Below are 14346 nucleotides of genomic sequence, written 5' to 3'. Positions count from 1 at the left end.
ACTGTTTTTCCAACCATTTGGATTGTTAAATGCCCCCAGTGGCTTTTTAACATCTACAAATTTTATTTTCACGACTTGATGGAATACACAATAGTAGTTTACTTGATGATTTTCTGACTTACCCCATACTGCACACAGCACATCCAGTTAACTGATCCACAATTCCCTTGAGCACTTGTGCCAGAACTGATTATTTACTAACAAGGGGAAATGCCAATACAAAAAAAAAAGCAAAGCCGGGATTCCTGAAGCCCCTCATGGGCAGTCTAGAGTCAAAAATGGATCTATACCAGGGGGATGCTGCTATACAGTGGGAGGAAGGGAGAGGACTCTTGCTGCCATTAGGGATATATATCTATTCTAATACTTCTAAGGTATTGCTTCCTATTCACACCTAAGCATACACAAGCAGCCTTGATAGGCTTCTTGAGATATCTAAAGGCATTCCACTAGAGAACTGTGGTTGCTTTTGCCAAGTTCAAGAATAAATTAACTTTTGTCCTAATTTACATAGAATCATGCTGGCCCTTCATGGTAAACCTTAACATTTTCAAAGTCATGATTAGAGCCATTCTCTAGGAGACCAGTGGCCCCTGTCCCAGCTGCCAACCCTCCTTCCAGCTGGTATTACCTTAACACCTGAAGGAGGAAACTCTTTCCAAAAGATCTTTATACCTCTATTCACAATAGTACCCCTCCACCCAGCCAGTGACTCATTCAAAGGGGATCTGCCTATGTAACAAAAGCTTAATTATATATAAGGTGGGATCTAATCACCATGTGGATGGAACTCTGGACTTCTAGGGATCACAGGTTCAAAGTAATGTCAAGCTCCTACATGAGATCATTGTAATAGTTGCCTCTTGAGGAAATTATCAGGATTACCTTGGTCATTCCCATCATCCCTATGACTCTCTGAACAGCAGTATCTTAGACTCTGTGACTAATTTGCATTGTCTCAAGGACAAGAAACCCTATGAATAGTCATTGACAAGTTGAAAAAGTTGGACTACTTCAAATCTTGGATCAATCTTCTCTCAACCTCTAGAGCCATTCTCCTATTATTTAAAAGGTATCTTTACTCATTGCCTCAGTTTATGTCTCATAAACTTCACTTTAGTTTAAGATTCAATTCACCACCACATATTACCCTCACTCCCAAGAAAATGTGAAATAGAAAATCATACCTTGGAGCACCAACTGATATGTTACATTCACTAATCAAGATAAACAGGTTGGAATTATTGTCTTCACTCTGTTCATCAACTCACAAAACATCATTCCATATAAACGATGGTTTTTAATTCCCTACCCTACTTTTCTGCCCCTACATGTGCTTTCCTATTTCCTGATGATCTCATAGTCAATGAGTGGCTGAGAAATTTGAAAACCAAGACTGATCTACAAAGTTCCCTGCTATAATGAGAGGTCTGAGCTGTGTACTGTGGGATCCTCTGTAGATAAGAGACTAGGTCTCATTAATGTTTCAGAACCTCTGTAGGACGCTGCCTGGTTCTGAACATTAGGGCCTTTCTTAAGGGGCACGGTGACTACCATGGTCTAACAGATAAAGCTTCCATCCTCCGTCTAGATCCAGCATATTTTCATAGGTCACAAAATACAGAATCTCAGAATTGACGGGGCCCAAAGCACTCAAAAGGTAATGAACTCTTTTGAATAAAATAATTCATGAAATATCCAATGTCTACTAAAGATGAAGGGACTGTGAGCTGCCTCAGTGATAAGAGTACCCACATTAGTGAATTTTTTGAACTAGAATTGTAGCTATCTCAGAGCTGGAATGGATCTCAGAAGTCATTCATCTGAACCCCATTCTGATCAGGGATCCTTTCTACAAAATCCACAATGCCTTATAATGACAGGAAACTAACTTGTTCCTCAAATCCGTTCCAGCTTTAAGTCTTTTATTCTCCAGGATAAACAAATCCCATTCCTCCACCCAATCCTGATATGGCAAGTTTTCAAAGCTTATAACAATACTGGTTTCACTCTTCTATACATATCCTACCTTGTCAAAGTTCTTCCCAAAATGGGACACCTAGAACCACACAGTATTATAGCTGTGATAGGACAAGGACAGAGAATAGAGGAACTGTCATTTCCTCCATTCTAGGTAATACATTTCTAAATGCATCTTAAGATCACATTAGTTTTTTGGGCTGCCAAGTAACACTGTTGAATTCTAGTCCCACTAAAAGCCACATATTTTTTCACATGATTCATCACCCCAATATATTTTCCCCATCCTGTACTTGTACAATTAACTTTTGGAGCCAGTCTTGGAGAGTTTACTTTTTTCCTTATTAAATATCACTTAATTTGATAAGCATAGCATTAATGCCTTCATTCAGATCATTGAAAAATTATTTGACCAAATAGGGCCTAGTGGAGATCCAGATGCCCTCTTCAAGATGACATGTATCCATTTATCAAAATTCTTTGGTTCTAGTGATTTGACAGGTTCTAAATCCATATAAACTATACATAAAATCATCCATCTCTATCTCCATCCCAAATCTCTGCATCATCTGCAAGTATATCATGATTTTGTCAAATATCTTATTAAAATTTACCTATAGACTGTTTACATATTTCCCCAGATCTATCTTATTTATCTGTCCAAAAAGGAGATGAGATTAATTTGGCATGATTTATTCTTGATAAACCCATTTTGATCTCCCTCACAAACCATCCCTTATTCAAGGACAAAATTTTGGCAGGAAATAAAAACAAACCCAATGGCCTGTAATTTGAAGAATCCATCTTCTCCTTTTTGAAAACCGAGACAACATTCATCCATCTCCAAACTTAGGACCTCCCTCCTATTCTCTATATTTTGTCAAAAGACACCAAAAGCAGCTCAGCAATTACACCTCAGACTTGGGGTTGTAGTTCAACAAATTTAGTGACTTAAACTCATTGAGGGCAGTTTGTTATTCTTTTACTTTTTGGTTTACTTTTACACTAATTATGAACTCCAGTGCCCTGTTAAATGCCACCATTTTTGTTCCATTCTTCCAAGTCTGAAGATCATCTTCTTTAGTTGGAAAAAAAAAGAAAAGAACAATAGGCATTGAATAGTTTGCTTTCTAGCATCTGTAACCAGACATAATCAGATTGATCAAAGGTGATCAATGTCAATCTAATCTAATGCTCTTTTCTTTGTATGTGTCCTTTAATCCACCTCCAGTTTTTGACATTGTTGCCTGTCTTGTTCTTAATCCTATTTTCATTCTTGATTTCTCTGTTGCTGTACTATGGTTGACCCCCTTCTTCTCTCACAGTTCTATCATTTCTTCAAGTTATCATGATATAATTGTGATGAAAAATTCTATCAATACATCTGCTAGAGCCTATTCTTCCTAAAAGCAGAGCAGCTGATAAATTTGTGATTATCAGAGATAATGATTTGATTTTTCAAAAGTTTGGACCATACAATCTTAAAATTTATAATAGATAATGAAGGAAAAAAAACCAGGTACTATCTCATGGATGTCTTAGATTTGGGAAGTGGGGATTTCATAGAACTCAAAAGAAAGCGTAGATTGAACCTCATCTTCTAAGAATCTCAGAGTTGATGGGCCCAAAGCACTCAAAAGGTAATGAACTCTTTTGAATAAAATAATTCATGAAATATCCAATGTCTATGGGGAAAGTTGGCTTAGGAAAGATGGGATGATCTCACAATCAAAATTCTGACTATACAAATGTGATTCCAGATCAACAAGTAATGGGAACCTGTCTGAAAAGACTAAGGTGGTTGCTCAGGAAATCAATTTAATTGTTGGATTGGGTTTTTTGTTTTGTTTTGTTTTGTTTTTAAGTTTTACATAAAAGAAAAAAGGAAGGATAGATAAAGGGGTCTGAATACAAAGTGGCAAGGTCTTATAATTAACATCTGTGATACTACAGCCCAGAAAAAGAGGAAACAGAATTGACTGCTAGTGAATACTAAGAAAAACAAAAAGAGGTTTTTTTCCCCCTTAAAGTTTATTACAGGCAAAGAATTGAAGAAAGGATAGAAACCTGTTGCCTGAGGTGTATGAGATAAAAATAAAATTAGATGAAGGAAGAAGAATTGATAAGACTTGGCAACTGACTAGATGAGGACATAAAGAAAAAAAGAAGGGGGATTAAAGACGCAGGCTTTGAGGCTAAGTAACTGGGAATGTGGTGAGCTATGAATAGAAATAGGGAAGTCAGTCAGAAAAAACTGTTTAAAGGAGAAAATAATGAGGTTCATTTGGACATGGTGACTTTATTATCGAGATACTATCAAAACATTAACAAAACAAGTAGAAAAATCTAGTACACAAGTGATATAGGTGTTTGAAGCTCAGACAATGGTTAAATATGAAGTTGCTATGTAAAGTCATTTTTCAATCATGTCTGACTCTTCCTGACCCTATCTGGAGTTTTCTTGCAAAGATACTGGGGTGGTTTGCCATTTCTTTCTCCAGCTCATTTTACAGATGAGGAGACTGAGGCAAATAGGATTAAGTGATTTGCCAGGGTCACCCAGTAAGTAATTGAAGTCAGATTTGAATTTAGGAAGGTAAATCTTCCTAAATATTAGAAAGATAAATCTTACAGATCCGGCCCTCTATCCACTGCACCACCTAGTTGCCAAGTCATAAATATAGAGAAGATAACTGAAACTATAATAGTGGATGAGATTGCTAAAGGAAAGCACATCTAATGAGAGAAAAAAGCCAAAGACAGAATTTGGAGAATCATTTCGATTTAAGGAATATCAGGGAAAGTAACAATGAAACAGAGAAGGAACAGTTAGAGAGGAAGGAGGTCAACCAGGCTGGTACAGCATCAGAGAAATCAACAATGAAAATAGGATTAAGAATAAGACAGTCAGCAGTGTCAAAGACTGGGGCTAGATTGGCTCACACAAACAAAGAAAAGAGCATTGGATTAGGTTGTCAGTGGTCGTCTTTGTGAGTATCAGTGGAGATTTAGTAACAAAAGTAAGGTTACAAGAAACTGAGAACTGAGTGAATATAAAGAAATAGAGGCAATCAATATAAACTACTTTTTGTATAAAGTTAAACATGAAAGATGGGAGAGATTTGACAGTAGCTCTATAAGGTAGCAAAATCACAATAAGGGTTTTTTCGTTGGAGATTGAAAAGACTTGAGTACATTTACAGACAAAGAGTGGGAACCCATAGAGTGGAGAGATTGATGATGTTCAAAAGAAATAGCATCATGGATGGAATAAGGTCTCCAAACAGATGGGAGGACAATGAGATCATGTCCAGATAAAGGAGGTAGTCTTGGTAAGAAGAAGGCTCTCGTCTTCCTTTTAAATTAGAAAGAAAGAGGATTTTTGTGGCCTAGAAGCTGGGGGAGGGAATATTAGATGGTTTCATTTTCTTAGCAATCCAGGTAAAGTATCTATTGAGATTGAAAGAGAAAAGGAAGGGCAGGGCTTTCAGGAAGAGCTTTGGAACAGTGACTAAGGGGAATGTGATAGTGAGTCAGCAAGACATGATTATAATGATTTTGTGCGAATTCAGAAATCAGACCCCTAAGATAGCTAGAAATATATGCCTGTACTGACAGACTCACTCCACCCATTCTTCCCCCACAAAACTCAGAATCCCTGGGCGCGACCACATGCTAGTAACTGGGGGTTGTTCATTGCCAGCCCAACTTTGGATCTGGTACATGTTTTACATATTGCCATGTAAACACAAAATCTGTTTGGCTTTTCTAAGGATTTTTACTGCTAGTGCTAGTCATGGAATAGATGGGTTAAACAGAAGGGGGAAATCCAAATATGCACATTAACAAAAGTCAGTCAGTCGACAAGTTGTTTTGTTGGGTTTGTTTTTTTTTTTTTTAAGTGCTTACTATATGTCAGATTCTCTGCTAAGCACAAGGGATACAATGGAAAGGCAAAGTCCTTATCCCTGGGAAAACTCACATTCTAATAAGGGACAAAACATACAAATGTGTGTATATATATATATATATATATAATATACATATATATGCATGCATATATATGCACATACAACATACACATATATACAAACACATATACATATATATATATATATATATATGAAATATACAGTATAGGGGCAGCTAGTTTGTGCAATAGAGTATCAACCCTGAAGTCCGGAGGACCTGAGTTCAAATCTGGATTCAGACACTTAACACTTCCTAGCTATGTGACCCTGGGCAAGTCACGTAATTCCAATTGCTTCAGAAAAAAAAAAAAAGTATATATATTTTTTATACACACACACACACACACACACAGCATAGAGGGAAGGAACTAACAGGAAGAATTGAAAAGGTCTTTTGCAGAAGATGGGATTTAAGCTGAGTCTTAAAGGAGGCAAGGGAAGCCAGAAGGCAAAATAGGGACACAGAGAATTCCAGACATGAGAGGTAGCTAATGAAGAGTCAAGAGATGAAAGCTCTCCCCCTTCCCAAACAAAAAAACATCAATTTTTAAAACAAAAATTTGAGCTCAATTTCTAAAGCTTCAAAGTTAATGTGAAAGCTCAAATTCTTACAAGGTAGAGACTCTTGGGTCTTCAATGGAGTATAACATTCAACTTCCTGCTCTCCGACATCTACCTTCCGTTTCTCTCTCTTGCAGGGATTCCTGAATTTCTAATCTAGGAAAGAATTATAGTCACACCTCAGCATTCATACTCATACCTCTCTCTCCTATCTCCCTTCCTCCCTTCCTCCCACTTCTCCAGGATGTCAACCTTGAACCTAGCTAAGGCAATGAGCATCCTTCTTTTCGGTGAAAGAAAGGGAGATACAATTCCAGGGATTGGGAAAAAAACAACTAGTAAAAATTGGGCCTGAAATTAGGACTTGCTGCCCTATACCCGCCCACCCCCAGCCTTCCAACTCTTCCCTACGGCGTTTTCTAGGAGCCATGGCCTTGCCCCTCTTCCCCACTAACTTTCCTCTGACCTTTGTTCTGTTGTAGGCTGGAAGCCCTGCCCTGTACGAAGAGTGTCCCCCTTTTCCCACGTACAGTATCCAAACTTGTAACTCTCTTTCTTTGCAACATATCACGCTGGAGGAAGAGGAGGAAGCTCCTGTCCTGGCTGCACTCAAGAGAGAGAGAGAGAGAGAGGAGAGCAATTGAGAGAGAGAGAGAGAGTGTGTGTCGGCCTAATTGTGTGGTAGGGCCTTTTTTTTAACTATGAATTGATTTTTGCTTTCTTTCTTACAAACAAAACAACCAACAACAAAAACGTGAAGACCAAGAGGCAACAGAACTGAACCCATGGAACCAAGCAAGCCTTCATGGAGGCCAGTGACCCAAGAGTCCTTGGGCTTCCTTGAGCCAGCCAGAGCTGTTGGGAAGAGACAGCTTGGAGCACTTGCTGCCCAGTTGTGCTGGAGGAGGTTTTGCCAGGACCGATGGAGCAGGTATCCTCCTGCCCAGTCTTGCAGGAGGAAAAGGATCTAAACCAAAGCCAGTGAGAGGGGCTAAGGCCGATGTCTTGTGTTTTATTTTTCGATTGTTTGGGGCTTGTTTTTTTAAGTGAGTCTCTCCACATCTGGGTGGAAAGACCCGATGCTGACAAGATGTTGAACTTCTAGAAAGAGATAAGTATTAAGATTGATCTAGCCCTCATGAGCGTGGGGAAAGGGAGGGAAAGGAAGGTGGGAGAGAGGCCTGCTGGCCCTCTGGCTTACCTGTCTTCCCCTTACTGGGGAAGCAGGACTTACTTCTTTCAGTCATATCATTCCTTAGAGTTTAGGGACCAAAGGACTATTGCTTTTTAAGAAAAAATATATCTATATAAATAAATTAATTTTCAAAAACAAAACAAAAAGAGAAACAAAACAAGGTCAAGTACAGAATCTCAGAAAAGCTGCATTGAAACAATCACAGACAAGGATGGCTCTGGTGGGGAGGAAAGGTGGAACCTCCGTCACCCCCAAAGGCCTATGGGTAGCAGGAGAGCTGAAGGGGCCTGGGAAAGGGGAGGCTGAGGGAAACTTTCTGCTGAATATTTCATTCCCTGGTTACCCCCTCCCCTTTTTGCCCCTCACTTTTTACATGAAATAAAGGAGATTGGACTTGTGTGCAAGTGATAGAGGAGCCATGGTAACAGTGACTCTCCCACAAATGCAGTGTCAACCCCTCACCCCAATAACCCTCCAAAGCCCAGTAAATGGACCCTTTCTATTCCCTGAGCCCTGGACCCCAAGCCCCAGCTTCCTGACTCCTCAGGACCCTGCTTCATGACTCATATGAACACAAGCCTGGAATCCTAAACTGGGCTACCCCTTGTTTCTTCCACTTGGCATTTATAGCCAGACTGGCACCAATATCCAGATTGGCAACATGGCCTTTGCCTTCTGGGTAAGGGAGCTGACCCAGATTTGTGGTGTGCACCAGTAATAATTCCTTCTTTTATGCTTATGCTTTGAGCTTATATATCCTTCTTAGTGCTACTCCCATTATTCAGTAATTCTATAATGACTTTAACCTCACCCATAGACTATTACCCTCAATCTGGCGGGCACATTGTGAGAAAGGGAGAACTGGCTGGAGGGAGGGACAGACAACACTTTGATTCCAAATTAAGTCAACAAACATTTATTGAATATCTATTGAATATCTGCTATGGACAGAGCACTGTCCTAGGCACTGAGGGAGAGGCAAAGAGAAGATCCATTCCTGACTGTCAGAGTTAATAATATTGTGAAAGAGTTTCTAGAACCTAAAAAGAAGCACAGTTGGGAAAGCTCCCTAATCCCTAAGCAGTTTAATATCTGAAGGTTTCCACTCCTTCCCTCCCCCCACCACCCCAGGCACTTCAGGTCCAGCCCCTCTACTGCAGGGCCCAGAAATGTGACTTTTTTAAAATTAGAAATAAAAAGAATTTGCTGTATTGTTAGAAAGTACAGAATCTAGCTGGTCAAAGATGGATATCTGTCCAGGCCTAGGTGAGTCCAAGGATTGTCCAAGTGGCAACCTCAGTTTCTCAGTCATCTGCTGTTTTGACTCATGGACTATGAGGGACATAACAGTGCAGGGGATGGGGAGAATTTGGAAGGATCTCCCTTAGTTATTTCCTTATCATATGAAAGTTTCTCAATTTAACAAAGTTTATTCCTTCTCTGATTCCAGATCACTCACTAAATCCCCTCCTAAGCTAAGGTAGGGAAATAAGAATGAGGTGGCAAGGAGGATTTGACCAGGAATATCTGGCAAGCAGGTCTCAAGCTTTGCTTAGCTTAAGTAATGTTTTTGTTCTTCTACTATTGCTCTAATGAAAGACTTAACGCTAACTTACCTTTGAGATCATAGCACCCACCCTCTTTTTAGGTGGCAAAGTTAAAGCTCAGAAGGATGAAGCCCATGGTCACACAAGTAACAAGCCAGGATTCAAACCCAGCTTCTGGGCCATATGTTCTCTCCTAGGACCAAAAAATAAGCCACACTCTTAAGCTAGGCCATGAAGCATCTTGCCCAATCCTTTCTGAGGACGGCAATTCTGCCTCCCGAGTGTCTCACTTCCCTCCTTTGGCCTTAATTTACTCCTAACAGCTCTCCTCTCTGGCCCTCAGTTTGCCCACCTGTCATAGGCTTAGAATGTGTGAGAAGGGATGCATCTCTGGCAAGTAAGGTTCTATACCATGTATCTTGACGGGTAGGAAAATATAATTTTCATAATTTAGATTATTTTAAAATGGGAGCGCCAGATTACAAGAGATCCATAAAGGAAATAAATGTTTTGCCAAAATACTTTTTCATTCCTCTAAAAAAAAGGCACCTCTCCTATGCAACAGTGTCTCATAGGTGCTTCTCTATGGTGCTTTTATACAGTGAGTTGCAGTATACAGCAGGTGCCATCTGTTTGCTAATATATGGCAGTGCACTGTGTGCTTACATGCAGCAGGTATGGTATATAGCTTATATACAGCTGTGCCATCTGTCCCTTCTCTAGAGCAGTGTAGTCTGCAGCTTATGTACAGTGAGTGCCATCTGTCTGCCTGTATGCGTGGTGCTGTCTGTCCACTTACCGAAGGGGACACAGTATACAGCTTATGTACGACAGGTGCTACTGTCCGCTGACTTAGAGTGGGTGCTTTCATGGGACTATATTTAGCCCCAGTGCAGCCTCTTCCCTAGGAGGATACTCCGCTCTCCCGAGCCATCTGGCATTCTAAACACTGAGCTTTGCCTGTTAGAGCTAGTTCCCTTCCCGAAATGGAGCCCCACAAGGCAGTCTGCTTAGTCTGACAGCTGAGGTATCAGGGTGCGAGATCCTTCTGATCCCAAATGTTGACAGGGCTGGACAACTGGTAGTGTAGATGTCACGTCAAGCACAGAGAAGCCTGATTGAGAGAACAGAGGGGCCTTTGGAGGGGAAGCGTCCCCAGGATTCCCTTTCCCCATTCTCCCAAGTTACAAAAGCTAAGGATTATTTTCCCTTACCTATGGACCCTAGACTTTTTCCTCAAAAATCTTTCCCTTTTTCCACCAAAAATACATTTTTTCCTGCCAAAAAAAAAAAAAATTATCCAGCGCTCTCTTTTTTTCTCTTATCACTTTGTCTGTCTTAACTTTCTCTGTCTCTCTCCCTTACACAAACACACACACACACACACACACACACACACACACACGTACATGCACAGCCCCTCTAGTTTCTCCAAAGTGCTGGATCCCACAATCTTCACCTCAGTCCCTTCCTTCCCCCTGTTATGTTACAGGAAATGAGATTTCATCCATAACCTTGTTTGGCTTGGAATACTGAGTCTGTATAAATGCCCCATTTCTAATTGGGCCCTAAAATGGGAGAACAGGGTAAGGCACGCGTGGCCCAGAGGAGAGAGCAGGGGAACCTTCTCTTATTCAACCCAAGGACTATTTAGGGAGGATATATGGAACCTCAGAATCTCCAATTCCTTTCATAATCATTTTTAATAGATTCCCCCCCTTTTTCCACCTGCACTGTGGTCATAATTTTCCTCAGGGCAGCAGGAAATCACAACAAAATCAAAGCTGGAATAAAATTAGGTAAAGTAAAGGACAATGCACTTGCTCATACACATGGATAAACTAGAATCATTGAATCATGTCGCTTCTACCCCAAAACCTCTTCTTCAGGCTAACCATCCCCAGTTCCTTTAACCATTCCTCTATAACTTAATTTTAAATTCCTTTACCAAGATAACCCACTCAGGACAAGCTCCAGCTTGTTAATATTTCTCTTAAAATGTAACAGCTATAACTAAACACAGTATTCCAGATTTGGTCTGACCAAGCACAAGTACAGAAAGATGATCACTTCTGTTCTCAACATTAGACAATCTGAATTCAGATGTAACTTGAGATCACACTAGCTTTTTTGGCAGTCATTATTGACATATTGAATTTATAGCCCATGCATAGCCCCTGTCATGTCCCACCTGGTCCATGCAAATGAGACCAGGTGGCCAGGGATGAGTCCCTGCATGATAAATGGAAGTGAGCTTATTCTCGCTTCAGCCCTCTCTTTTGGCCTCATCTCTTATCTAAGAATGGGAAATCTGCCTGCTTAGTATTGGAATATCCCTAGGCTGGAGTAAAAGCAAAAGACATGGTCAGAGATACAACCTTGTTTGCCAGGTAAACAAAGATTGTCATTCTTGGGCAGGCATACAAAGGAGCTTTTGATAACCAGGTAAATAAACCAGACCATTAGAAAGAGTTGTGTTGATAAGATCTTGTTAAGATCCCTCTTTTTTATTCCAGGCCCATGCTTTTCAGTCTACCTAAGAGAATCATTATTTGCTCTCTTGTTAACCCATACCACCTTCAAATTTTTTTTACATGAACTGCTAGACACATCTCCCCCCACTTTAGTAAAAACAGAATTTTGCAGGACCTTGCATTTATGTCAACAAATATAATCTTAATTTGGGCCCAACATTCTAGCCTGTTGAGATCTTATTGATTCTGTCATACATTGTATAGGTTCATTTCATCTGGAAACTTGATTAAAATGCCTTCTTTGTATTCAGTCAGGTCATGGATAAAAATGTCAAACTGGACAGAAGGCATGTTCCTTTGCAAATTGATACTTATCTATTGACCAATAATTTTGGTTATAGTTGTTCAAGAAATCTACCTAAAAATGCAACTGTCCACAAATATATCTCAAAAAAACTTTGTCAAATGCCTTGCTGAAATATAGATGCACTATACTAATGGTATTTCCCTGATTATACCAGTCTAGAAACTGTTAAAAAAAAAAAAAAAAAAAAAAGGAAATTGTTAGTTTGGTATGATTTGTTCTTAGTGAATCTATGCTGACTCCTAGTGATGACTGCTTGATTGTCAAAGTGCTCATAAACCATGTACTAAACAATGCATTCTAGAATTTTGCCAGGGATTGAGGTCAACAGGGAGAATGCAGTTCACAAGCATACAAGTGTACAGACCTGCCTGCATACATATACAGAGGCACACATGTCCAGGTAACCGCTATGTAACTTTTGGAACCCCGAAGGACCACCCAAACACACATAAAAAAAAAATTATCTTCCTTATCTTTGCTCCAGTAGTTGAAGGTTTTAATCCTGTAAAAATCCCTGAGGAAAGCCGGGTGGATGGGAGAAGGTGGACCAGACTTTTAAGTTGTTATCAATCATTTATTCCTGAGTGTGAGTGAATTTACCAGATCCTTTCCAGATAGGAGGGTGGGTAACAATAGGAGGATCCTATTTGCTGAGTGAGGGAAGAAGGGGAGCCACCAAGAAATAAGGATACGGAGTCACCAACGCAAATCCAATGTCTTCACAATTTTACCAGGGTCAGTTCTGGCATATAAGTATGCACAGTGTATTCATATAAAGACAAAAACACACAAAGGTACACACACAAAATCTTGAGAAAAAGTGAGACCCATCTGCCCAGGGATCTGTATAGTCATGTGAAACCTTCCATTACTGTTGATCAATAGGAGACAGAGACCAAACACCCCTGCCCTTATCTCCCAGCTCAACCTAATCCAGTCCATCAGAGGAATCCAGCTTGGGGACAAGAAGGGTAGGACATTCCAACCTATCCCTACTCCTCTCCCTGGGAATTTCTATTCATAGCCTCAGAAAGAAAGAGATAGGTGCCCCAGGACACCAAGGTCTCTGGTACCTGCCTACAGGAATGGCATCTGGATCCCCTATCTCAAGGGGCTTTTGTAAACACCAACAAGCTTTTCCCTGGGTTTGCTGGCCAGCCTAGGGAAGGAAGGTGGGCAAAAAGGCAGGGACCAGGGTTATCTTGTATTATTGCCCAGAGCTGAGAAAAGTTGGATTTACCCTCTCTTTTACAGGAAAAATAAAATCTACAACTCCAATTTCTTTGGAAATTAAAGGATCCAAAAGGAGTGTAGAGCTGTATTATTGATGGGAGGTGGGGGGAAGGGTCCTCCTGTCCTTGCTGCTCCTTCACCACTGAGAAGAGGGAAATGAAGGAGAAGAGTTTCTTGTCCAACAACTAGGAAGTAAGCAGGATAGTACTCAAAGCTGAGATTCCATCTTTTATCTTTTATGCTGGGTCCTAGTTCATTTTGGAAATAAAATCTCAAAACTCATATTCACAGCCTGTTCTCTCTCCTTGGTCTCTACACAAATAAAAATTTTGATGTGAGTCCCGGTGAGGATGATGGAGGGCAGGGATCAAGGACGCCACTTGATAAAACTTTTTGGGTAATCAACAATAACAGAATTGCAGAGAACAGAAAAGAAGGACTGTCTCCGCCATAAGGTGAGTGGAGAGTGTACCAAGCACTATTTCTCAAACACATATGATCCACAAATCCATCCACAATTTCCAAGTGATCTGACTTGCCACTCAACATTTCTATACTATTTGTTCACTGCATAAACATATTTCACTTCTCTAGGTTTCAAATTCTTTATATTTAAAATATCAAAATTGGAAGTGATGATCTCTAAAGTCCTCTCTAGCTCTAAACCTCCAGGGAAGAGAAATTAGTTATTCCCCAAGCCTCATGCATTGTTGGACAGCTCTAGAAATTAAAAAAGGTCTTCATGATAAGGTAAATATACCCTTCCCTATAACTTTTACCCACTGGTCCTGGTACTGTCCTCTGAAGCAGGAAAAGTCTACTCCTTCCATACTATAATAGTCCTGCAAATATTTGAAGACTTTTATTATGTATCCTCATAAGACTTTTCTCCTCCAGACATATTCCTAACTTTCCACTCATTCTTTACATGGTATGGTTTCAGATCCTTCACCATTTAGATCACCTTACTTTGGACACACAATTTTATCAATCTCTCTTAAAAAGTAGTATGTTCATA

At 40.1% G+C, this 14346-nt stretch overlaps 1 protein-coding gene across 12 annotated transcripts in view; it reads left to right on the top strand.

Annotated features, from left to right (window-relative positions):
• CELF6 (CUGBP Elav-like family member 6) overlaps positions 1 to 13610 on the top strand; it is a 135308-nt gene extending 121698 nt beyond the window's left edge. For all 12 annotated transcript variants that reach the window (XR_007951186.1, XM_051981957.1, XM_051981949.1 and 9 more), the window contains one exon: positions 6995 to 13610. The gene's annotated coding sequence lies outside the window, so the exon portion shown is untranslated. The remainder of the gene's footprint in view (positions 1 to 6994) is intronic.
• The last annotated feature ends 736 nt before the right edge of the window (positions 13611 to 14346 follow it).

This window comes from Antechinus flavipes, chromosome 2 (assembly GCF_016432865.1).
Source record: "Antechinus flavipes isolate AdamAnt ecotype Samford, QLD, Australia chromosome 2, AdamAnt_v2, whole genome shotgun sequence".
Taxonomy (NCBI): domain Eukaryota; kingdom Metazoa; phylum Chordata; class Mammalia; order Dasyuromorphia; family Dasyuridae; genus Antechinus; species Antechinus flavipes.
Note: the sequence above shows the minus strand (reverse complement) of the source record. Positions and strands in the feature narration are given on the sequence as shown.